The 27827-nt window shown below is 39.5% G+C and overlaps 1 pseudogene; it reads right to left on the reverse strand.

Annotated features, from left to right (window-relative positions):
- Positions 1-514: 514 nt before the first annotated feature.
- Positions 515-27019, reverse strand: LOC139437919 (vomeronasal type-2 receptor 116-like; annotated as a pseudogene).
- Between the last annotated feature and the right edge of the window lie 808 nt (positions 27020-27827).

Here is a 27827-nt window from a genome sequence, read left to right on the forward strand (position 1 = left end):
TGGGCAGAATGTTGAGGGCCTTAGTAACAAGAAGCATTGCCATTGATTAATAACTCCTTCCCTCCCTGCCATTGGCACCTGCCTGTTCATTATCATTTCTGCATAGGGATAGATTTACCTCATAGACAGTGAACAAGCATATCATCTCTTACAGTTTTCAAGAGACAATCCTAAACATCCTGACTTGAGCATATGCTGTGTTCCAAGAAATTTATGATTATGACATGTTGTGAACTGCACATGCTGTTCAATGGAAGAGGTATTACCTGCCAAGGGGAAACCACCAGTCCATCTCCATTTTCCACTAACTCCATTTGGACTATTTGAAGTAGCATTTCATGAAAGCTCTGAGCCACAGCATACACTGCATTATAAACATTATAACTTCCTTCATTCATGTCCTTGTCAAATAGCCACCAAGGCAACAACTCCAAGGAGACATTGGGGGGACAATTCTCCAGAGTGTTACAAAGAGGTACCACAATTTAGTGAGGTAAAAGTCTTCCAGGTATTTTTAAGGTTTAACTGTCTGGATGAAAGTTTTGAAACCAGGCATATCAGCAAGGTGCTGTGAAAAAATGAGGGCCCCATGGAATGAATCAAATAAAAAGTTTCTCTCACTGGTGGGAAAATCCCATTGTGAGGTTGTAACCCAAACTTTCCCTAAAACGAAGAGTCTCCATCTCCAAAAGCTCAATCCCATTAGGGGGTCAGAATCACCGTAAATGACAGTCACATTCACTGATGATTCTCTGATGCGTAAATGATATTGCCAGTCTTTTGAGCTAATTGTCCTCTCAGTGACAGGGATCATTTCCAAAAAGGCTGCACAGACTCCATTTTTATCCATTTCTGCTCTCAAGTCCCATAGAAACTTCACACCTCTCTTGTCTTCTGAGATGACTAGTCCCACCCAGTTCCAGCTGAAATGGAGCATCATTGAGACCATTGCAAGTGTCAAACTTGTGTCCTTGGGAGCCATCTGATAAAGAGTTGACCACTTGCCATCATCACTCAGTTGTGGGTCTTAGAGGCCAAATGCAAGCTAAAGGTAGGAGTGTAAGAACCAGTATGGGAAAGAAGATGGGTCAGAAGCACAAAATCAGCTTTGATGAAAATTAAGCAATGTATTATTTTTATTTATTTTTTTAATTAAATTGTCTTTTGTTTTTAAGATACATAGATCACATAGAATGTTACCTTAAAAAATATGAGGTTCCCAGATACCCAACATCCCATTCCACCTCTATTCCTACATCAACAACATCTTTCATCAGGGTAGCACATTCATTGCATTTGGTGAATACATTTTGGAGTATTGCTGCACCACATGGATTAGAGTTTACATTGTAGTTTACCCTCTCCCCCCAGTACATTCAGTGTTTATGGCAGGATATTAATGTCCAGCATCTGTCCCTGCAATATAATTTTGAGCAACTCCAAGTCCCCAAAATGCCCCTACATCACATCTGTTTTCCCCTCTCCCTGCCCTCAGCAACTATAGTACCCACTTTCTCCAGATCAATGCTACAGTTTCTTCCATCACTGGTAAGAATATTTCTTTAGTGGAAAACCAGTAAGTTCACTCTAATCCTTTTTACTCCTCCATCCTGTGGACCCTGGATTGGTGATTTCCACTCCACTTTTATATCAAGAGGGCACTCAAATCCCACATGGTTGATGGATGTGATTCTCCTACTTTGATTTGTAGGCACTCTCAGTTCCTTGTTGTGGTGATTGACCAACTTCAACCTCCCTGTGAGCTGACCTGGATAAGAAGATACAACCGTAGGTGCTGGTGCTCCAGAGGGCTACAGAGACACACAGGTCTATGATCATGGCAGCTGACTCTGGAGTTCAGTGCGTTGTCAGTGGATATTATTTTGGAATTTGTGTTCCTCAGTGTGATGGAGGTGGACTCAGATGTGACCTTTGTACACATGCCTCTTCTGTCACTTTTACTGGGCCTGTGGTTGGCACTGGCATTTGTGTATATCCAGGAGACTTGAACCTCAAGAATGACCAAATTGGAGCTGGGCCCTGAGCCTCAGCAGAGTTGTAAATCCTACTCACTGGTTCATTAAACAATGTTTTAAACAGGAAAAAGGGAAGATTTGCTCTTCTTATTTTCCAATCATCTCCCAAACTCTGAAACCATAATGGAAACTAATTGATCAGTTTCAAGGGTCTAGGAAACTGCTTTGGCTTTTACTCACTTGGTTTCACAAATGTTCTAGAAAATGACATGTGAACATCCCACCATGTCTCTGTGTACTGGCTTACTGGCTGTAACATTTGAGGCATGAGTAAACACAATTCCTTCATTTGACCTTTTCTTTTTAAGGTCCCTGAAATTAGCAAAGGAAATATAAATTTATCACCCCTCCCATCTAATGAGGCTGACCTGTGGAATTTTGTAGAGTTCCAGCAGTGTCCCAATCTGGGCAGAAACTGCCCATGTTGTTCCTATAAGGGCTGCTACAGACTTGCTCTCTTTCCTACAGGTGTAATTAGGAATGTCCTTGCCCAGTCCTGATTGCCATATGATGGGATTCTCCAACGTCCTCTGTTCACTGGGTAATGAATTGTACAGATCAAATCCCAAAGTAATGTTGGGCAAAAGATGGGGGTTCCTGTTGATTTCTTCAATAGCAAAAACCAAGGCCAGAACATACTGGTAGTTCTTGGTCTGAAACCTGTATGGAATGCAAAGATATATTTAGGCAGAAGACTCAAATCATGATTATATTCAAATTCAATAAAATGACCAAATTAAGGCTGAAAGCACAAATTGACTCATTCTAGATTAGCACTTTTGAAGCCTTGGAAATCAGCTAATCCTAAAAGATCTAAAAGACATTTGAAGGCTATGACTGAATTTTGCATTGTTGGAGGAAGATGATCCTATATACAAAGAAAAGTGTAATAAGTGAAAAAATTCAAAAGGAAGTTTTAATTTATTCTTTATATCAGGAAACAAGAATTATTTTTTCACATTAACACATTATTAAATGGTTTATATAATAGCAGGATTATTATCATGAGTTTAGAATAATTCCAACTGAAGGATATATCTCTTCAAAAGTTCGTGTCCACAGCATAAGCAGAATAGGACGAGAGAGGCAGAGGGGCATAACATCTGTTTGGTGAGAACTGTCCACAAGAAGACTGATAATTAATTAGCCTTAGGTTCTATCCCATCAAGTTGTGGACATGCCCTCTTCCAACTGTGACATACTGGGAAAAATATCAGAGCACAGAATAGGAAGAATCATGCAAGGCAGGAATATTTCGGAGAAGAAAACTGATGAAGTGCAAGGTGATCCATACCTATACCTAACAGGACTGGAATCACTGTAGTATACTAAAGGGAAAGGTGTCATGATGGCTAGAAAGTCTCTTAACCATTTCTTAATTAAAATATTACAATCCTAATAACATTAACAATTAATCCAAGATCTTCCTTTGTACTCCCTTCATATGACCCTTACTCTTTTCATCTTTATTGTTGATTTGTGCACAGTTCCACTTCCTTTATTAATAACTCCTTTTGCAGGACAAATGAAATTCCTTTCATAGTTTTACTTGGCAACTGAATTTCCAAGAAGAACAAAAGGCTCCTGCATCCATTTCAAACATCCTTTTTCACAGGCTTGATTAACACTCCAATAGCTTTTGCTTAGTGTACATTTCAACAGTTGGACACAGGTTTCCACATGTGCTCAATCAATCAAACCTGTCAAATTTTTCAAATATAATTTATGTTTAGTAGATATATGTTGTCATTTTAGAGAGAAATATTGAAATTTCTCACTATGATGCCTTGTTTATACCTTGTTTCATTTTTTATTTGTTTGAGGATATTATATATTTATAATAATTGCTATTCGATTGTGAAGATTTGAACCTTTTTTTTATTATGAATGTACCTACCACTCAATTCCTAAGGATGCATTTTATCCGCATCCAGATATAAATATACTTACCTCTGGTTAATTATGGTTTTTAACTTTCGTAATCTAGGGTATCTTTAGAGCTACACACTTTGGCTTTCAAGTTTTCATTTTTCTTTATATGTGTCTTATAAACACATTTTACAAGGAAGTAGGATGGTATAGTCCCTATGGAAAAAAAAAAGAATTATCTAGTAGTAATCTCTTCCACATTATAGAAAAAGAAGGAGCACCATAGCAGTGACAAACACCAAGCAGAAAATAATATGAAATAATCGTAAAGAAATACTATTAGCGAATTAGATAATAGTTTATCAGTCTTCACTTTTCTGCTATGATAAAAAAGTGCACACTCAAATAAGTAGATGAAGCTTTAAAGAACATTGAGCATCTAACTGAATACATTTGTTTAGGAGAAGAGTATTTTCTTAATATGATTAAACACAAAAACAAAAATGCACTTAAATTGAGAAATTAGAGTTTGCTTAATGCAAAGATAGTGAATCAAAATTGGAGGTGGCTGAACGTCAGGCATGGAAGGATCACCCCCACACAGGGGCTGATCTGCACAGTCTAATACTCTCCCCATTCATGATCTGAATGAGCCAAACCCATTAGTCAAGTTTGCTGATGCAGAATATCATATGCTTCATGTATTGCGGTATGCCCTGTACTTGAAGAATACCTGAACAAAAAGCATTTCTTTAAAATCAAGGGGAGAATGAGGTCTGTTAATTCCAGGATTGCCTTGTACCTTACTGGCCTTACTAGCCTATTACAGAATGCAATAAAATAACAGGCAAAAAAGAATGGAAAGAAAGGAGCAAACCACAATCTTGCTGGAAGCAAGATGGTTCACATAGGAAACCCAAGAAAAAATGTGAAAACTATTTGTAATTGAAAAGGAAGTAGTCAATCAAATATATACAACTCTTAACAATGTTTAAATATAATATCAATAATTTATTAAGTTTTATGGGAAATAGATATGGTAGCAATAGATGAATAATAAATTCTTAATATTAATAATGGTATAATATTGGGAAATTTCATTTATATATTTTAATACAAGTAAAAATTAATATAATTCATAATTGATATCATTAAGACATATTTTAACAATAAATTCACTGTAAATTTACCTATAAATCAATTTGTCTGTTCCCTGTGAACAAGACCACAAAGCTCTACTGAGGAATGTAAATGCATAACAAACAGGGAAGTGGGTCTAATTCAGTGGTTGAGCACATGCTTTCCATGTAAGAGGTCCCACACTCAATCCCTCGTACATCCCCCAAAATATTACAACTACGTCAATAGTCTACAAACGTTCTATAAAAGTTTAGTAGAATTATTATTGAATTAATGAAAGTTTTCTAATAATGATTGAAGTAATGAATGCAGAAATATGTGATAACACCAAATATCATTGATTGCACACTTTTGATGAATTGTATGCTTCATGAATATGTATCAATAAAATTGATTGTTTAAAAAAAAGTTAGCACAATTAGTAGATTCCCAGTAACCAGGGCTCAGAGGATGAGGTGAAGGAGAAGGTGGAATTATTTTTTAGTGGGCATGGATACATTCTTAGAGGTAATGTACACATTTGGGTAATGGATGTTGGTGATGGCAGCACAATAATCATTTGGAATATTTGAGTGGTATATATGTTATTATAAACTATTTTTAAAAATCACTGAGACATTTATAAAGTTAATGTTAATACAGTTTGAGGTTTCTGGAAATATGGTAAGTTCAGGAAATTATTGAAATAATTGAGAACACTAAGGGGAGAATATAACAGAGAAACCAATAATTGCAATTAATTAGGCACAATATTTTAAACAGAATGGGAATGGCATTGGAAGATATGGATATATCAACAGGACAGAACAGAAAATGGAGAACCAATCTGTGTTTGAGTATTTCACGCATTACCAAGCTGGTCTTGGAATAATGAATTGTTTCATTAGTGATGAAAGTATATAATTTTGGAATATAAATGAGGTAAACTACTACATACTTGAGGCAAAATCTTTCCAGTTCTCAAAGGAAACACAAAGTAGTAGAATAAGCACATCTATTTATCAACCTGTAGATCAGGAAGACATGGCCAGAAAGGCACTCAAAATAAAAGAAAATATAGCTAAATTTTACTTTAACTGAAATTTCATGTTGTTTTATATTTAAAGATATGTTATGGAAAAATATTTAAAGCTAGCAACAACATAACGATGAAATGAATTTTTAATGAAAATGCTCTTGCTAATTCCACTAACAACAATATTCTTAAAAAGTGAAAAGGCCCAGATGCGAATAGAAAAATGGCCAAAACCCTGAAAGGCAAATCGCCACACCCTGAGGTAGTTTGAGTGGACAGCAGAGTGTAAGAAGAAAAGCAGTTAGTGCTTCCTCTTCTGTCAGACATTACACCTCTCTTTCCCTCGGTCTTATCGGGTTCTTAAAGCAAGTTGGGACAGATGAGAAAATCTGGCCTCCTACCCCAGGAAATTCAGCTCGAAATGTCCCTGAATGAGCCAAACTCTACTCTTGCATTAAAAGGCAGCAACCAGCAGCATCCTTCAGAATGAGGTGTGTGCATCAGTCATTGATGACAATGGGACAAATATATTTTGGAAAATTATGGAGAGGAAATAAGCAGGGAAGCATTGGAGGAGTATTAAAGAATGGAAGAGATAGGCAAATATCCAGAAATGTGAAGACAGAAAATTTAGTTGCAAACTCCTTCGAAGGAGAAAGAGGTCCCAAATTTCTAACCCTTCCATCCCCTGTCAAAATTTTGCGGAACTGTTTGCAAATTATATGCTTCAGGCACTTTCAAAAAGCATTAACGCATCATTTTACTGAGTGAAATCCCCTCTTCTCACATGAGCAGAAACTATCTGCTGGAATCTCCTGAATTTTTTTTTATCAATTTTTTTGAAACGTGATCCCTTGAAGTTTCACTTCATCAATTCATTAATTACACCATCAGATATAGAACTGGCAGTCTCAGAAATCTAAAAACGGAGGTAATTTAAATGCCCCCATGAATCAGAATCAAGCTGGAGTTGAAAATATCTCACAAATGCTTCATCTCTTATACCTGGTCAGGCAGGCTGTTCGAGGAGGCACGAATGAAGCCTGAGAGGTGATGCTCAGAGATATTTCAAACAGTAGCCAGATGCCTACAGTAAGAAATCTGACCATGCGTGGGGGACACATATACCTGGGTCATCTTGGTAAGAATATTAGTGACTATCTTCATGGGGAAAGAATAATTAGCAAACCCTTGTTTGGGGAACAGCTATTTACCTGAAACCTTTTAGCCAAGCTCTAATGCCAAAGGATAGGTTTTCTAAGACATATCACTTGATCCACTGCTTGTGGCAGCAGACTCAGGAGGAAAGGCAAGGAGAAGTGGAGCTTTTTGGAGAGGGCTGTCTCACTTGGATTCCAGCACTGGAAAAGGGAAAGTCATGGAAACTAAAAGAAAGAAAATTAGAATATTCTCGTTCCCCTTTGAAAGAAAAAATAGCAGTGGGAAGAAACAATATAAATTACTCACATCCTGGGATGTGGGTAGCAGGTGTGAATGGCAGGGCAGGTAATGTGGAGAATGTTGATCAAGCCATCAGCAAATTGCCTAGGCAGCATTCAACCTAATAATAATGCAGAAAATGAATGAAAAATCACTGCTGTAAATAGACTTCCTTGGTAGGCTGGGTGATCCAAAAATTTGTTAGAAATGTATAAAGGGGGAAAAATCCACCTATAATCAGGTCTCCATCCTTAAATACACTGGGTTTCATTCTGTGGAAGCAGGTAGGATCTGTTAATCACCATGCAGAGAGGGGAAGCTGAAGGAGCAGGAAAATTAAAATCAGTGGGTACATCGCAGAACTGTCTCCATGAATCACAGCCAAAGCTTTACATGTGTGCAAAGTATTTATCAGACAGAGATGAAATGGAACCTGTAGCCACAAACAGATGTATCTATAGATATAGATATAGATATATAGATATATAGATATATAGATATATGTGCATGTATGTGTTTGTGCAGGATATTATTATGATCTGGAAAGAGGAGTCTAATTTCTCCAATGATCTCTTTTTGCTAAGCTTTTCCATATCCTCAAAGACAATAGGGGGAACTGAACATATTTTGCCCTTAGGCTCTGCATCTGAGGTCCTGTGCCCAGGTGAAAATCAATGGTTGAAAACATGTTTGGATTATCCTCTTCACCCATAGGCGCTATGATTTCATCAATAAGGCTCCAGGGACCACCTCCTTTCCAGGAAGTTTTAGCCTAAACCTTGTCAGTGCAGCAGGTGTAGTCAATGAACTAGTGTCCATCCCATCAGAAAAATGCTGTGTCATGAAGGACTTATGCTGGTCAAGTTTTAGGAAGAGCATCTTGGAATCATGGACTCCAGAGTCCATTGATATGGGTATCGTAAAATACATAGGTCCCAGTGTAGCAACATATACTATATGGCAGACCCAAGTCTGCAAGCCTTTCATTTGATCTGTCACCCACACGTCGATGTGTCTGTGCCCGGATAAGAAACAGTCATGCTAAAATCAAAACTCACAAATCAGTACCTTAAGAACAATGTAGAAATAAATGTGCATTTTGAATTACTAAAATTGACACATGTATTTACACCTCAGTCCTTATAAACCATCTTAAACACATAGATCAACAAGTTATACTGATCCATTCCTCCACCTCCAGATTGCTTTCCACTAATATTTGCATTTTTGTGGGAGCATGGCCTTATATTGGAAACTCTTGTCTTTTCTTAACATAAGACAAAGAAAAGTAGCTGGAAAGCACCTCACACACTCTAGCACATTGAACATCTATGGCACATTCAATAACTCTAGATTTCTATTACCCTGGTATTAAAAAAAGAGGAGGGGTGCTTATGGCAACTGATTATGAAGGGAATTTAAAGATGTGCTCATTGGGCAGGCATATCCACTTACAAGTGAATCAATGCTAAAAGCAAGGAATTCTAAGTTGTGGGAATACACATAAATTTATGGTATACCACACTCAAGTTTGCCTTCTCTGACTAGAGATAGTTAATGATCCCTTAGGCTATGGTTGGTAGAGCTCATGTTACCCCAGAAATAGACAACCTAAACAGACAACAAGAACTTATTCTTTCCCTTTCAGGTAGGAGTGAAGGTCACATGTCACTGTGCTCCACTGTGGCTATTTTGCAGTCTTAGATGCTGGTAAGTTCCTTTCAATATTTGAGGATATATAGGGATGAATATTATTCCAATGATTAATGGGAAGTTTTTGGTCCAAGGGTTCAAAATTGGCAGAAAGAGCTATCAAAATTTAATTGCAATCATATCCAGGTGGCCCTTCCCTGGTGATATTGAGGAAAAATATCCCCTTTTCCAATACATGATGGACTAAAGAAGACCTAGCTTGTAATATAATTTTTCTCTTCTTAATTCCTGGCTTTGTAACTGAAATTTCAATCATTCTAGTTTTCCAAGAAATTGTTGCTTGGTTCTAGATATGATAAGGAGGCTAATGTGGAATAATGTGGGGTCAGGAATTGAGACTCCAACTTTTAACATGGGACTTTGGAAAATGTTTATGAATGTAGAGCAATGCATTTGCTCAGAAAGGTGATAAGTCTAGAATCTGAGAGGAAGGTGAAAGCATTGAAATCTTCTGAATCAGGTATAAATACAGTTTTCAATGAGCTTGTAGTTTTTTAACTTTATTTTTTAAAAAGTTTTAGAGTATAGAAATGTTAGAGCAAAAACATAGGGGATATCAATGGCTTCTTCTACCTCCCCCATTCATATTTTCAACTATGAATAACACCTTTCATTAGTGTGGAACACGTGTCAATTGGTGAATGTGTATTGAAGAATTGCCACAAACCACAGGCTATAGTCAGCATTATGGCTTACACTTTGCACCATGCAATTTTATGGGTTTTGTCATTTATAATGGCTTGTATCTGTCATTGCAAATTCATGCAGAATAATTCCAATGTCTTCAAATTGACCAATGTTGCACCTATTCTTCCCTCTCCCTCCTTTCAGAACCTCTGGTGACAATTCTCTTTATATCAGTGTTACAAGATGTTCATAATAGGGGAAAATGTGAGAGAGGGAAGGGTTGGAAGAAATGGGAATTTCCTATATTTTCAAAGAGAATTTTCTGTAACCTAAAAGTTCATTGAAAATAAAGTGAAAAAAAAAAAAGACACTGGGGGACCACACAGAACAAAATATAAACATACATAAAAGATAACAGTATATTTTATTTATAAGACAGTTTTACAAAACAAATACAAATATAATGAAAGAATAAAAAAGAAGAGTAGCTGTGTATGACGGGAAGCATAGAGAGATGGAGAGGTCATGATTTTGCTTTTTGTTTTTTATTTTTTATTATTATTGGAATAATGAGAGTGCTCTAAGAATGAACGATGGTGCTTCAGGGGCAATCACCGGACATTGTAAATCCTCCCAGGGCCCACTGGATGGAATGTGGGAGAGTGTGGGCCATGAAGTATACCATTGACCATGGGATGCAGAGATGCCCAGAGATGTACTTACCAGGTGCAATGGATGAGTCATGATGGGAGTGAGGGTTGCTGGGGGGAGTGGTGGGGTGGGGGTGGTAGGGTTGAATGGGACTTCATATTTTTTTAATGTAATATTTTTACAAAATCAATAAAAAAATAAAATAAAATAAAAAAGACCTCACAATAGAGTATGAAAGACATGAAAAATTTTAGGAAAATAAGATTACAGATTTTCTCTAGAGTAGTTCCAGCACTAAAAATATTTGAGCTGGAAGAAGCAGAGTGAATAACTGAAAATCCACATTTGAAGAAATAATGTAGGAGAAATTTCCAAAACATATGATAGAATTTTATTCCATTTAAAATATAGCCAATGTGTGATAGGTAGAGCCAATAAGAATCAAGTCACCCATGAATACATTGTGGTGAGTTTGTAGACTATGAAGGATTTATTAGTTTCTCCAGGAACCATAAAGATCAGATTACTGACAAAGTGCCAAAGTATAACACAATAAAACAAACAAGAAAATATTAGCATTGAATTCAGGATTTATTGAATTTCCAGAAACACTTGTGAAGGTAGCATATAAGAAAATTATCATGTGATGCTGTTCCCCTTAATTGTTAGAAGTAACACATTCCTGGGCTTTGTCACTTTTCTGGCACTAATCCTTTTTATTCCTTGAAATGATGGTCAATGCATCATCCTATTTTGCTTTGCCTTAATTCTTGTTCCTTTCCCTCCCCTGCTGGATCCCACATATGCTGCTTCAAAATAGTTTGTTTTTGCCTTCTATTTGAGATAAAATCCTGAAGTAGCTGCCAAACACCAGCCAGTACTCCTCTACACAAAACTTCCAATAATTCAGATCACTTCTCTTTCCTTTTACCTTTTCTACTAGGATCTGTGATCATTCTGCTTTAAACCACACATGGATACCAGATGAAGGTCATGACTTAATGACTTCCAGAGGAAATACATGCCTCCTAGGCCAGCATTAAAAGACCTTCAAGATCTGGTCCAGTCTAGTGACTCTTTTCCTCTGCATGAACCCAAGTCTTAATAAAAATGGTGTCTCTACCCCTGGTACTTAAGCCAGTTCTTGAGTCAACCCTGGGCCTAATTTATACACTCAACCTCACATTAATATAGCCTGTGCATAAATTCAAACTTATTCTATATCCAAGTATGCCTAGTTCCCTGGAAAGCCAACTGAAAAGAATAAACTCTAGAGGTTTTGGATATTCAGGGAGGTGTTAATTAAAGATTAACTGGAATATGGAGGGTTCATGCTAAAAGCTTACCTGGAATGTGGAGAATATGTGTTAATTGAAGTTCACCTGGAGGATATAACCTATATGATACTCAGATAAAACACTTGAAGAAACTAACAAAAATTCCTTTTGCATATAAGCACCATTTGACTCCCCACTCCTACATCCTCTGTATAAAAAGAACCCAAAATTCTTATTCAGGGCTCAGTTTTTATTAGGACAAGTGTATTCCAAGTTTGGCAAGTTGTAACACATCTTTCTTCTCAGAATTCTTGCCTCCTGTCCTTCAATATCATGCACACCCGACTTCTCTCTACTACAACATCTCTGGGGGCTCATCTTGGATACACTGAGAAGGTCAGAGGCAGCAACAGTTGATTGGCCCCCAGGACATCTCTGAGTAGCCTGGGAGAGCTCAGGTGAACCCTGCCCTGGGTGTCCCTGAACTCTCCTTTAGTTTCAAAAGAGGTTGGGACTCCACTAGAGCGCTCCTGGAGAACCAAGAGACACTGGAGAGTTCAAGGGAACTTGAGAATGAAGCAAAGAGTTCTGCACACCAGAAATGTAAGACACCCAGGGGCAAAACCCAGGAAAAGCATCATTCTGAAAAAAATAGGACAGGAATCTGATCAGCTCTCGAAAGGAGACCCCAGTACTCCTTAGGAAAAGAGAGGAAGCCATCTTCTCTAGGTCCAAGAAAAGAAAGGGATGGTTGTGTGTGTGTGATTGTGGAGGCTGAGTGAGATGCAGAAACACACTTCTGCAGGGCCATCACAGAGTCCTGATCCATGGTTCTGTGGTGAACTCATCTATTCAAGGGTGGTTTGGATGGCCTCCCTGCAAGGGGACCCTCTTCTGAGTTGGGGATTTATACCGACCTGCTAAGGCTAAGAGGTACCATAAGTTCCTGAGAGGCCGGTAGCTGGAAATGGATGAAGCTTTAGGCTGAGTGAGTGTTGTGCAGCATGGGCACAAGGTGGAAACATGGGAAACACACAAAGTAGGATCACATTAGGTTGTATGCTAAAAAACTTTCCCCGAGTATTCCATAGAGAAGTATTTATCATAAAGTTCCAGCCAGGAAAGCTTAAAATACTTTCTGAATTAGAATGGCCAACTTTTGGCATGGACTGGCTCCAGGAGGGCACTTTTGACCCCCAGATCATCCATAAAGTTCACAACACAGTAACCAGAAAACCAGGGCACCCTGACCAGTTCCCCTACATTGATGCCTGGCAATATGTTATAAGTCAAAATCCACTCTGGTTAGGGAAGGTACAACTAAAGAAGCCAGGATTTGCCTAATACAAAAACCCAGAAGAGCTGTCCCAGGGACCAAGCCAAAAAAGCACTGTGCAAAGTTTCCAGAGGAAGTATGCCCCAAATCCAGTGCCAACCCACCCATTCTAGAAGGGCCAAATGAAAATTACCTCCTGCCACCCTATGCAATTGCTCCTACATGGGCCATGATAAGGAATGAGGTGAGCCAATTTCCCTAAGTAATGCTCCCCTGTTGTCATCTGTGCTCAGAAGTGCACCCCCCACACCATTCCCACAGGTGCCTTTATCGCCACCCACACCAGGGAATGCACCTACACCATCCCCACAGCCGCCTTTATTGCAATCTGCATCAGGAGGTGCACCCACTCCATCATCACAGCTGTCTTTGTCATCATCTGCACTGAGAAATGCAGCACAGCTGCCCACACAGACATTTGTCCCTGGCAGCCCAGTGCTGACCATCAGTCAGGAAGGAGTACCTGAAAAACAACAACTCAGATCATGGGGAGCCTCAGAGGAAGGAGGAGCAGGGAGAAGGTCATTCCTACTCCATGAAGCCCAAACTCAAGTTTATTATGATGCAGATGGCCAGATTCAAGGGGGAAACCATATATATGTGTACCAGCTCTGGACTACAATGGACTAATTTAACTGGAAAAGCCATACCCCACCATACTTGGAGAAGCCTCAGTTCAGGGCTGACCTTGTCCAGTCCATCAAACCCACCTGTGCTGATTGTAAACAACTCATTATGACCTTACTTAACTTTGAACAAAGAATGTGGGTCACACAAGGGGCTATAACCTGCCTCAAAGAGCACCCACCTGAGGGAACCTTGGACAGTGACCAAAATGCCCACACCCAGTTCCCAGTCAAGGACCACCAATGGGATCCCAATCACACGACTGGCCTCAACTGACTAGAAACTTTCCATAGGACCATAGTTGAAGTTTTTAAAGCTGGGAGTCAAAAAGCAGTAAACATGGCAAAAACCACTGAAGTCCTACAAACTTTCAATGAAAGTCTGGCTCAAATCTATGAGAGACTGTGGTAGGCATTTTGTGTCTACACAGCCTTTAACCCAGATGCTCCCAAAAGCCAAACAATGGTCAATGCATCATTTGTTGCACAATCACTGGCTGCCATCCCAGAAAGCTACAAAAGTTGGATGGCTTCACTGGAAAGAATATTTCTGAGTTCTTGGAAATAGCCACCAAGGTTTGCATCAACCGTGATGTAGAGACCAGGAGGGAAGTGAACCGGATGATGAAAAAAAAGTAGGCTTTCTCCCAGCAACAATCGTCAATGGATGCAATCCTGTGTCAAGCGAAATAAACTGGGAAACCCCTACCTCAAGAAGAGAGAGGCGCCCACCCCTAGGGTGAAATCACTGTGCATACTGTGGGGAGGGGATAATTGGTAGCAGGAATGTCCAAGCTGGCCACTCTACCACATTGTTGAAAAATAAGCAGCCAAAGCATTAGCCAGGAGAGCTAGGGGAATGTCACAAACTAAATATTCGGTTAGCAAAAATTCAGAAGGAAGACCTGCAAATCACTTCATTGGACTTGCAGGAATACAAGACTCTGATTGTGATTATTAGGACAGACCACGCTCCAATTTTCTCTGCCCCACAGAGCCTATGGTTGGAGTCCAAATTGGGGGTTTCTCCATACATATGATGGTCAACCCTGGGACTGAGCACTCTGTAATGCCCAACCTAGTCCAGGCATTAAAAAAGACAAGCCACTATCATAGGGGCAATTGGTAAAAGTTCCCAGCAACCATTTCTCCATACCAGGACCTGCAACATTGGGGGTTAGGACATCATTCATGAATTCTTATATCTCCCAGAGTGCCCCCTCCTGTGTTGAGACTTGCTGTCTAAGCTACAGGCTCAAATTATGTTTAATGCCATGGGGCAATCCACAGTAACACTGGACCACCAAACCCTCCAAAAATAGTGCTAACCCACCCTCTGCAGGAGGAATGAGACTGTTTGGCCTCAGGGAAGCTCGCCAATCTATGGCCACACAGCTCCCCTTCAAAGATGTGTCCAAAACATGGGCAGAGGGCAACCCAAAGTGGATGGCACATGACATTCCTCCAATTATTATTGAAACAAAGCCCACACACAGTCCAATTAGCATAAAGCAATATCCAGTTTCACCTGAAGGGCAAGAAAAAGTCTGGTACATATTTAGAGATTGCTGAATGAAGGCATCCTAAGACCATGCAAATCTCCATGGAATACTCCACTCTTCCCAGTTAAAAAGGCTGATGGGGATTACTGCCCAGTCCAGGACTTGTGAGCAGTCAACTCAGCAGTAATAACTCTATATCTTGCAGTCCCTAATCCATACACTCTCCCCAGCTTGATATGCTCAAAGGAAATCTACTTTTGTTGACTGAATCTTGAAGATACCTTCTTCTGCATTCAGATAGTGCTCCAGAGTCAAATGATTTTCATCTTTACCTGGGACAATCTGAACTCCAGCAAAAACCAGCACCTAAGTTGCACACAACTCCCTCAGGGATTTTAAAATGCACCCACTATTTTTGGACAAGCCCTGGCCAGTCATCTCAAATCCTTTAAACCAGAAGGCCATAATTGTTTTCTCCTCCAATATGTAGATGACCTCATCCTTGGAAGTGCCAACTACGAAGACTGTGCTGGTGGAACCCATGTCTTTTTAAAACATCTGCAACAAAAGGGCTATCAGGTGTCCAAGAAAAAAGCCCAAATCTGCCTACCTCAGGTCAAATATCTAGGTTATAAAAGAGTGCAGCGGCTCCATGAATGGGGACTTGAAAGAAAGTAATCAATTTGTTGCCTCCCTGAATGCAACAACCACCAAGAGTTGTAAGAATTCCTTGGAGTAACAGGATTCTGCCGCATTTGGATCCCCAAATTTGGGATCCTCACATGCCCTTTATATGAAGCCAAAAGAGGGGGCGATAATGACTACCTGCTCTCACTAATCCCACAGAAGGATGCTTTCCATGCTCTTAAACAAGCTCTGATGGAAGCACCGAGCATTGGACTTCCAGATCTCAGAAAACCTTTCTACATATATGTTCATAACCTCCGAAGAATTGCACTAGTACTCACTCAGTACTCGGGTTCCTGGCAAAGACCTGTAGGTTATCTATCCAAACAACTGGACACTGGAGCCCAAGGATGGCCCTCATGCCTGCAAGCTTAGCAGCTGCAGCAATACTAACACTAGAAGTCATAAAATTAACTCTTGGGCAACCTATACTTTTTTAGTTTCCACATGCATTAATCACAAACTTATAAGCCAAAGGAACACACTGGCTGACCAACAGTGGCCTGATTAAATATCAAACCCTATTTTGTGAAAATCTATCCATCCAATTGGAACTTGTAAAAACCCTGAACACTGCTATTCTGCTACACATCAAGCCGGGAATTCCAACCGAAAACTGTTTGAAAACATTGCAAGAAGTTTATTTCAGCCAGCTGGACATTCAAGACCAGCCACTACCAAATGCCAACATGGAGTTCTTCATGGATGGGAGTAGTTTTACTCACAGCAGTGATCAGTAAGCGGGATATGCTGTAATAACATCTGAGACCACAGTAGAGGCCCAGCTTCTCCCGTCTAACACATCAGCACAAAAAGCCAAAATAATTGCCCTTACCTGAGCCCTACAACTTGTGGCTGTGGCCAAGGTTAACATCTATGCAGATTCCAAATATGCCTTTCTTACCCTGCATGTACCCAGGTCAACTTCAAGTCCTGAAAATGTCCCCACATCATATCTCTTCTTCTTCTCCCTACCCTCAGCAGCTACCATGGCCACTTTCTCCACATCGATGCTACAATTTCTTACATTACTAATAACAATAGTTCCATAGTACAATATCAGTAAGTCCACTCTAGCCCATACTCTATTCCTCCATCCTGTGGACCCTGGGATGTTTATGTTCACTCCACTTCTATATCAGGAGGTGTCTTAGATTCCACATATATGATGGATGCAATTCTCCTGTTTGCAGTTGCAGACACTCTTATAAGTGCCTACTTACCACGGTAAGTCCAATAAACCAGAGGGTAGGCTTTGCAAGTCTGAATAATTTTCTTATGTTAAGCAATCATGCATCCTGGAATAAATACCACATGCTCATGAAGGATAATTCTTTTTATCATCTGTTGAATTTGATAAGCTAGCTTTTTTTGAGGGTTTTTGCATCTATATTCAAATGGGAAATTGTCCCTTGGTTTTCTTTACTTGTGAGATCTTAAAGTAGCTTTGGGTTCACAATAACTTTAGCCTTTAGAATAAATTATGAAGAGATCCCAATTTAGAAGAGTTTGTGAAGTATTGGAAATAATTCGTCTTTGTTTGTTTTTTTATTTATTTTATTATTGATTCTGTAAAAATATTACTTTAAAAAATATATGAGGACCCATTCAACCCCCCCACCCTCACCCCCTCACCCCACCATTGCCCCCCCCCCAGCAACACTCATTCCCATCATCATGACACATCCATTGCATTTGGTAAATACATCTCTGGGCACCTCTGCACCTCATGGTCAATGGTCCACTTCATTGCCCATACTCTCCCCCATTACATCCAGTGGGCCCTGTGAGGATTTACAATGTCCGGTGATTGCCCCTGAAGCACCATCCAGGGCAGCTCCAAGTCTCAAAGACGCCTCCACATCTCGTCTCTTCCTGCCATTCCCCATACCCATTAGCCACCATGTCCACTTTTCCCACTCCAATGCCACCTTTTCTCTGTGGACATTGGATTGGTTGTGTCCATTGCACCTCTATGTCAAGAGGAGGCTCAGATTCCACATGGATACTGGATGCAATCCTCCCGCCTTCAGTTGTAGGCACTCTAGGCTCCATGGTGTGGTGGTTGTCCTTCTTCAACTCCATCTTAGCTGAGTGAGATGAGTCCAATAAATCAGATTGTAGGTGCTGGAGTCTGTTGAGGCTCAGGACCTGGCTATCACATTTTCAGTCCAGAGATTCAGATCCCCTAAATATATCTTAAACCCCAATACCAAATACAACTCCAGCACAGTAGCATGAAAGTCTTATGAAGAGAGATCCCATCTGAGTCCAGATTCATCACGCATAAACACCAGCTCCAAAGAAGGGCCATCTGACATGGCAGTTAACCCCATCTGCCATGACCATAGCACCGATGGATCTCTTTAGCCCTCAAAGGAACCAATACCTGGGGGTTGTATCTACTTTATCTGTCTCTTAGACTCTGCTCAGTTGTGCATAAGGGCAATCCTTTTGACAGCCTCCAGACTCTTTTTTTTTAGAGACTCGTAGCCATATAAATTCATTTCTCCTTTCCATTTCCCCCTTACATTAGGTCAAGCAGCATTTTAAAGACATGTTATTTTATGTAGACAGGGATATTCTGCTGATCTGCATTGAACTTTCCTTTCCAGGTCATTTTCCAGTTGCATCATCAGTTGGTAGTTGATAGTGATCCCTCGGTGCCAGGGAGGCTCATCCCCTTGTGTCATGCCCCACACTGGGGTGAAGGCATTGCATTTAGATGCTGAGTTAGGCTTCGAGACTGGCCACATTTGAGTAACATGAAGGCTGTCAGGAGGAAATTCCCTGGCACAATGCTGCTCTAGGCCTTGTTCTTATTTCAAGCATATCAGCTCACAAGCATAGTCATTAGCGTCAGGGGCTCACTGTTGGACACTCATTCCTTCCCGGTCCTTGCTGCTGCACCTGGGAGACTGTTGCTGCTCCCATAGGGACCATGAGAGAGCACCACCGGCCAGGAACCCAGTACCCCCCCCAGCTGTAGTTTTTAATTGTTGCCACTATGAGTATATCCAAACATTACCATGCACCCTGGACATATGTCCTGTATAGCTCCCTGTCAGCCATATATCATCTGTCAATAGTATCCTATACCAGTATTCATCCATTGCCATCGTTGAACCACTCTGTGATCCAGAACTTCCTGAAAATTGAAGCCCAATATAATGTCAGGATCCCTTAGTAGCAAAATGGCATATAGCAATGGGTTTAAAGGTTAGATATAGAATACGTGTTGACTTGGAAAAAATTCTACATCCTCTCTTTTTCTTTCCCCGCCCAATTATTGAACTTCTCTTAACAAGAGCCCTAGACCACAGCAATTCATATATATAATATACAGCACTCCCACACATCCATCACAAAATCTTTTCCCTTCCACAGCGATACTCTTACACCCTATTCACATCATATTTACTTAAATTGATGTACAGAGTCTGACACAATAGCTTTCAAACAAGGTGACATCTTTGCTTACATTGTGGTGCATACTTTAGGATACACAGTTTTCTAATTTTTTAGTTATCCTATGTTTTACATTATGGTTTACATTATCAGTCTGTTGTCTCCTATATGTTATGGTGTAATATTACATGTTTTATATCCATCCTTGTGTACTCTCACGAAACTCCTCTCTTACCCGCCATTTACCTTGGTTCCACACATTTAACATCCATTTTCCCATCCACCTTGGTGCCCATGGTGACAGCCAACCTCCGTTTCCCGAGAAGCCATGTCCAGAGATAGTTGGAATAGTGTTCAGGGCCTAACTTGCTCAACTGTCCCAAAGCCCTGGGAGCCACCCTTTCTCTCGAGAGATACAGTTCCCTCTATTTGATGGCATTAGTCCTCCCCAGGATGTGGGTCCACCCCCACTCTCACTACTTGGGTCTCTACCCAATGGTGCCACCCACTCTGGCAAAATGAGCATTCAGACATTCCCCAGGAGCCCGTCCCACATTGGATCATCCCCTCCGAGCATTCTAAATAGGTAAACCTCTTAATTATATTTTGGTATGATTTTCTCACCATTTTACTCTCCACCAACACCTGACACTCTCCTATGTTCGTATGCTACCCCTCTCTCCCCCCACTTTTGGGCAATATTACCCATCCGCCCATCCCCAGCCACCCTCAAACACGCAAAGCCCCTCCGAAAGGCAACCCCTTGCCCCCATTTTATCTCTTCTATGTGTTTATACTTACCAGCAGCTCATCATAAATTCCACCCCTGCAGACGTCGGCTCACTTCCTTCCTCCACCCCCGATTTCCTGTAAGCCTATCGTTCAGTCTCTTCCTCTCTGAGGCAGCTTGCTTATTTCATATCATTGAGGTCATGTAGTATTTGTCGTTCAATGCCTGGGTTGCTTCACTCAACATAAGGTTCTCAAGATTCATCCATGTTATCACGTGTGTTTGTAGTGTATTTGTTCTTATAGCCGAGTAGTATTCCATTGTGTGTGTATACCACATTTTATTGATCCACTCATCTGTTGATGGGCAGTTGGGTTGATTCCAACTTTTGGCAATAGTGAACAATGCTGCTATGAACATTGGTGTACATATATCGGTTTGTGTCCTTGTTTTCAGTTCTGCTAGGAATATACCCAGCAGTGGTATTGCTGGGTCATATGGCAAATCTATGGCTAGTTTTTTGAGAAACAGCCATACTGTCCTCCAGAATGGTTGGCTCCTTCTTCATTCCCACCAGCAGTGGATGAGTGTTCCCCTTTCTTCACGTCCTCTCCAGCATTTGCATTCTTCTTTTTTTTTTCATAGCTGCCAATCTTATGGATGTAAGATGATATCTCATTGTAATTTTGATTTGTATTTCCTTGATAGCTAGAAATTTGGAGCACTTTTTCATGTGCTTTTTAGCCATTTGTATTTCTTCTTTGGAGAAGTGTCTGTTTAAATCTTTTTCCCATTTTTTAAATGGGTTGTTTATCTTTTTATTTTCAAGATATAGGAGTTCTTTATATATGTAAGTTATAAGTTTCTTATCAGATATATGGTTGCCAAATATTTTCTCCCACTGTGTGGGCTCCCTTTTTACTTTCTTGACAAACTCCTTTGAGGTGCAGAAGGCTTTAATTTTGAGGAAGTCCCATTTATCTATTAGTTCTTTTGCTGCTCGTGCTTTTGGTGTGATATTCATGAATCCATTTCCTATTACAAGGTCCTGTAGATGTTTCCCTACACTGCTTTCTAAGGTTTTTATGGTCTTGGCTCTCATATTTAGGTCTTTGATCCATCTTGAGTTGATCTTTGTATAAGGTGTGAGACCGTAATCCTCTTTCATTCTTCTACATATGGATATCCAGTTCTCCAGACACCATTTGTTGAATAGACCACTCTCTCCCAGTTGAGAGGGTTTGGTGGCTTTATCGAATATTATGTGGCTATATATGTGAGGTTCTATATCAGTGCTTTCAATTTGATTCCATTGGTCTGTGTGTCTATCCTTATGCCAATACCATGCTGTTTTCATGACCATAGCTTTGTAGTATGTTTTGAAGTCAGGTAGTGTGATTCCTCCAATTTCGTTTTTCTTTTTCAGTATGTCTTTGGCTATTTGGGGCCTCTTTCCTTTGCAAATAAATTTCGTACTTAGTTTTCTAGTTCCTTAAAGAAGGCTCTGTTGATTTTTATTGGGATTGCATTGAATGTGTAGATCAGTTTTGGTAGGATAGACATCTTAATAATACTCAGTCTTCCTATCCATGAACAAGAAATATTCTTCCATTTACTTAGGTCTTCTTTGATTTCCTTGAATAGTCTTGTATAGTTCTCGGTGTATAAGTTTTTTACCTCTTTAGTTAAATTTATTCCTAAGTATTAGATTTTTTTACTTACTATTGTGAATGGTATTTGTTTCTTGATTTCCTCCTGATCTTGCTCATTATTGGTGTACAGAAATGCTACTGATTTTTGCGCATTGATCTTATAACCTGTGACTTTACTAAACTCATTTATGAGTTCTAGAAGCTTTGTTGTAGATCTCTCAGGATTTTCTATGTATAGGATCATGTCATCTGCAAATAATGAAATTTTGACTTCTTCCTTTCCAATTTGAATGCCTTTTATATCTGGTTCTTGCCTTAGTGTTCGACCAAGTACTTCTAAGGCAATGTTAAATAGGAGTGGAGACAATGGGCATCCTTGTCTTGTTCCTGAGTTTAGAGGAAAGGATTTTAGGATTTCTCCATTGTAAACAATGTTGGCTGTGGGTTGTTCATATATACTCTTTATCATGTTCAAAAAATTTCCTTGTATTCTGATCTTTTGAACTGTTTTTATCAAGAAAGGATGCTGTATTTAGTCAAATGCTTTTTCTGCATCTATAGATATAATCACATGATTTTCTTCCTTCAGTCTGTTTATATGGTGTATTACATTGATTGATTTTCTTATTTTGAACCATCCTTGCATACCTGGAATAAATCCCACTTGGTTGTGGTGTATAATTCATTTACTGTGTTATGAAATACGATTAGCAAGTATTTTGTTAAGTATTTTTGCATCTAGGTTCATTAGAGTAATCGGTCTGTAATTTTCCTTTATTGTGCTGTCTTTGTTTGGCTTTGAAACTAGGATAATTTTGGCATCATAGAAGGAGTTCGACAATGTTCCTTCTGTTTCGATTTTTTTAAATAGTTTCAGCAGGATTGGTGTTAGTTCTTTCCGGAATGTTTTGTAGAATTCAACTGTGAAGCCCTCTGGCCCTAGGCTCTGCTTAGTTGGGAGGTTTTTAATGACTGAATCTATATCTCTGCTTGTGATTGGTTTGTTAAGATCATCAATTTCTTCTTTCATCAATATGGGTTGCTTATGTGTTTCTAGGAATTTGTCCATTTCCTCTAAATTGTCATTTTTGTTGGAATATATTTTTTCAAAGTATCCTCTTATGATAGTCCTTATTTCTGTGGGGTCAGTGGTGATACCGTCTTTCTCATTTCTTATTTTGTGTATTTGCATCTTCTCTCTTTTTTTCTTTGTTAGTCTAGCTAATGGTTTGTCAATTTTGTTGATCTTCTCAAAAAACCAGCTCTTGGTCTTGTTAATTTTTTCAAGTGCTTTCTTATTTTCTCTTTCATTTAGTTCTGCTCTTATCATTGTTATTTCCCTCCTTCTTCTTCCTGTTGGTTTACTTTGTTGTTGTTTTGCTAATTCCTTCAAATGTGCAGTTAGTTCTTCAATTTTTGCTCTTTCTTCTTTTTTGACATATGAGTTTATGGCTATAAATTTACCTCTCAGTACTGCTTTTGCTGCATCCCATAAATTTTGGTATGCTGTGTTATCATTATCATTTGTTTCAAGGTAGTCAATCATTTCTTTTCAGACTTCCTCTTTCACCCATTGTTTTTCTAAGAGTGTGCTGTTTAATTTCCAAATCATGGTGTGAAATCTTGGCCTCTGTCCCTTGCAAATTTCCAGCTTGACTCCACTGTGGTCAGAGATATTGTTTTGTATGATTTCAATCTTTCTGAATTCATTCAGCCTTTCTTTGTGGCCTAGCATATGGTCTATCTTTGAGAATGATCCATGTGCACTTGAGAAAAATGTATATCCTGCTGTGTTTGGGTGTAATGATCTATATATGTCTATTAGATCCAGCTCCTCTAATATACTGTTCAAATGTTTTGTTTCTTTAGTGCTTCTCTTTTGAAATGTTCTGTCCAGAGTTGTAAGTGGTGTATTAAAATCCCCCACTATAATTGTAGATGCATCTATTGTTTCACTTATTTTTTCCAGCATTTGCCTCACGTAATTAGAAGCGCCCTTGTTAGGATCATAAATATTTATGATTGTTCGATCTTCTTGACAGATTTTCCCTTTCACTAAAATGTAGTATCCTTCTTTGTCTCTCACAATTGTTTCACATTTAAAGTCTATTTTGTCTGATATTAATATAGCTACTTCTGCCTTTTTTTGGTTATTATTTGCTTGTATGATTGTTTTCCAGCCATTCACTTTCAACCTCCATGAGTCTCTGGGTCTAAGATGTGTCTCTTATAGACAGCATACGGATGGGTCATATTTCGTTATCCAATGTCGCAGTCTGAATCTTTTGATAAGTGAGTTTAATCCATTGACATTCAGTGTTATTACTCTCAAGGAATTGTTTGTGTTAGCCATATTTTGATTGTATTTGTGTTTGTCATATTTTGTATTTTTTCCCTCTATTTTTGTCTTTTTTTGTTGCTCTTATACTCTCCTCCAACTCTGCCTGTCCTGTTTTTTCCATTCTTCCTGCAGAACTCCCTTTAGAATTTCTTGAAGGGGAGGTTTCTTGTTGATATACTCGTTCAGTTTCTGTTTATCTGCGAATATTTTGAACTCTCCATCATGTTTGAATGCTAGTTTAGCTGGATAGAGTATTCTTGGTTGGAAATTTTTTCCTTTAGTACCTTGACTATATCATACCACTACCTTCTTGCCTCCATCGTTTCAGATGAGAAATCAGCACTTAATCTTATGGAGCTTCCCTTGTATGTGATGGTTTTCTTTTCTCTTGCTGCTTTTAGGATTTTCTCTTTGTCTTGAGCATTGGATAATTTGACAAGTATATGTCTTGGGGTGGGCCTGTTGGGGTTTATGACTAGTGGAGTGCGCTGTGCTTCTTGGTCATGTACATCTGTCTCTTTCAGTAGATTTGGGAAGTTCTCAGGCATTATTTCCTCCAACACTCCTTCTGACCCCTTTCCATTCTCTTCTCCTTCTGGAATGCCTATAATACGTATGTTTGAGCGTTTTGCATTGTCATTCAGGTCTCTGAGTCCTAGCTGGATTTTTTCTATCTTTTTATTGACTCCTTCCATTGTCTGATTTCTGATATACTGTCTTCCATGTCACTAATTCTCTGCTCTGCCTCTTCTAGTCTGCTGATATTGGCTGCAAGTGTATTTTTGATTTCTTGAACTGTGGTGTTCATTGCCATCATATCTGTTATCTTTTTGCATATGTCTGCAATTTCCCCTCCAAGTGTTGTCTTCATTTTGTTAACCTCTTTCATTACATCATCAAATTTGTCAGTCATAAATGTTCTGGGATCTTTCATTGCTTGTGCGAATTTCTGCTCCCCTTCCTGATTTTTAGTTTGTTGATTGGATTCAGCCATGTTTTCCTGATTACTGGTTTGATTTGTAGATTTTTTTTGCTGTCTGGCCATCATGTTATCTTGATGGGTTTATTCAGTTCCTTAGCTTCTTTGTCTACTCTTGGAGATTAGTTAGCTGTTGTTTCTGTGTAAGTGTTATATCTTCTCTTTGTCACTTTGTTCTTCTTATTCTAATTTCTTGTTGCTGGTTAAGTTCACTTTAGAGGAAAGTGTTAATGCCAGGGAAAGGCAATTGTGTAAGCAAGGAAAACGTGTAAAGTAGTATTGGTGATATATGTTAACAAAGCAAGAATATGAGATCTGGGAGGGTGGAGGTTAGATTCGTGTAAATTGTGTAGAGTTATAGCAGTAGGCAGAGTACCTATTATGAGGTAGATGACTGAATATGGGAGGAATATGGTATGCGCTAAAAGGCTTTTGTTTTTGTTAGAGAGGGAAAGAGAAAAGAAAGGTAATAGTTTCAAGAGTGGATAACAGACAGAACACAAAACAGAGGTATTAGAAATTAAGAGTTAGACACTTTGTGGATCGAAGAAAGGGAGGTGGGAGGTGGAATATAGCAGAGACAGTAGATGATGGCTGATATCAAGATATAGGGGAAAGGGGATAGTGTTGGTAGCCTAAGTCAGTTCACACAGCATTGAGGCAGTGGAGGATGTGAAAACCCAGCAAATGTGAGGTGTTCCCTGCAGCACTTATTGTATAATTGAGTTAAAATTAAATAAGTAGAAAAAAAAAATTTATAAACCCTAAATAACTGAATAAAAAAAGACTTTACGGGATACGCTGGGAGTAAAGTCTAGGGGATAATGCAATAGTAGCAATCAGGACAATCAAAAACAATAAAAAATAAGGTAAAATGAAAATAAAAACAAAACAAAATGAAACAATAAAGAAAAAACGCAAACGTTGAAGGCTAGGGCATTCAGGGATCTCAGATGGACCTCAGGGCGTGATGGATTCAGGGGTGGAAAGTCTGAGTTATTGAAGACTCAAGAGGTGTGAGTCTCAGGTATGGGCCACCAAAATTTAGGGGATTCAGACCTGGCAACGTCAAATCTGGTCAACAGGAAGCCTAGGAGCCCTGCAGTGTAACACAGCCCTCAGGGAACCCCACAGCTGGGTGTCAGCCCTATAGGAGAAGTCAGATCCGCAAACTCTATATTATGTCTGAACCCTGCAATTCACTTATTCAGTAGGGTTTTTTTTTAGTAGGTAAATCGACAATTCAGCTTTTGGACAGCTCCCACCCTGTATTTCCAAAAAATGGCCAGTTGAGGGTGCCTCTACACCACAGTCAATTTACTGAAGCAGATCCGAAGCCCGCCGTGGGTTGGGTTCCGGTTGGAAATGCCAAAAACGGATTCCAAAACCAGAATTCCCAAGCTTCATGAAATATTCCCCTATCGACTTCCTGACGTGTCCCCTCCCTCACCGCACCCTGAAACTACATCCCAATTACTAAGAATCTAATTCCGTTGCATATCAGCAGCCGGGCCTGGGGGGTGGGGCTCCAGGCAGAAGCGCTATTATTTGTGTCCGCAATCAAAAATTCCCCCACTTCACAAAACACCGTCTGTCTCCCCAAATCGATTTGCAAAGGCGTCCGTTACCTCAACCTCCCAACAGCCCACCCAGGATTCATGAATTCCCTAGCACCACAGAGCCGCCAAAAGCGCAGCCGGAGTGCCGATACCGCAGTTCCCCTGCCCCCCCAAGGAGTGAGCAACTGTCAGCCCGGTCTCACATCTGGGCAATAGAAGCCAAATTATATCTTATAGACCAATCTTCTCCATTACCTTTCCACCAAATCGATGTCCAGACACTTCCTGCCCTGCAAAAATCCTGAAAAAGCCCGGCCTCGGAGAATCTCCAGTGGTGCCCAGCCTCCTTTTCCCACGAGAGACCGCAAGGCAAGTTCACTCAGCCACCATCTTGGCCCCTCCCTCTTCTTTGAATATTTGATAGAATTCATCTTTGAAGCTGGCTGATCCTGGACTTTTCTTTTATGGAATGTTTTTACTTACTGATGCAATCCCTTAACTTGTTATAAGTCTGTGGAGACCTATTTCTTCTTGAGTATGTTTACATAAGTTGTATGTTGATAGGAAGTTGTACATTTCTTTTTCTAGATTATTCCCATACCATTTTCTAAGCTTTCACTTATAATCCTTTAATATCTGCAATTTCTAGCAATGTCCTCAGTTTCTATTTAGATTTTATTAATTTGCCTCTTCCCTTTTTCTTTTTCAATGTATCTAACACTTTGAAATTTTATTGATCTCTCCCAAGAACCAACTTTTTATTTTATTTGATCTCTCAATTGTTTTTCCATTTCATGTGTCTCCACTCAAGTATTTCTTATTTCCTTCCATCTACAAGCTTTAGTTTCTGTATTCCCTTCTTTTCATAGTTCCCCCAGATCTGTAGAAAGACTAATGACTGTTCTTTTCTATTTTTAAATGTAGACACTGATAGCTATAAATTTCCTTTCAACTTTTAAATCCACCCCTAGAATGACCTAGCATAAGGAATTCATCACCTGAAAAATAAATAATAGTAAGGATCATGATGGGTAGAGGAGTTCATATGCCAGCTGCAGTTCTAGTGAACTGTCAACACTGAAGTCCTTGAGATTCTATATTAGTGAAGTGGGTTCATAAAGGGTTGAAGTCCAAAGTTCTCCTATGTAAAATCTCTGAAAAGTACATTTCACTGTGGGAATGACTCAAAATCAGGGTCTGATCATGTGGGATGATAAATTAAAAAATAAGATGAAGTCA

This window comes from Dasypus novemcinctus, chromosome 30, assembly GCF_030445035.2.
Source record: "Dasypus novemcinctus isolate mDasNov1 chromosome 30, mDasNov1.1.hap2, whole genome shotgun sequence".
NCBI classification, from domain to species: domain Eukaryota; kingdom Metazoa; phylum Chordata; class Mammalia; order Cingulata; family Dasypodidae; genus Dasypus; species Dasypus novemcinctus.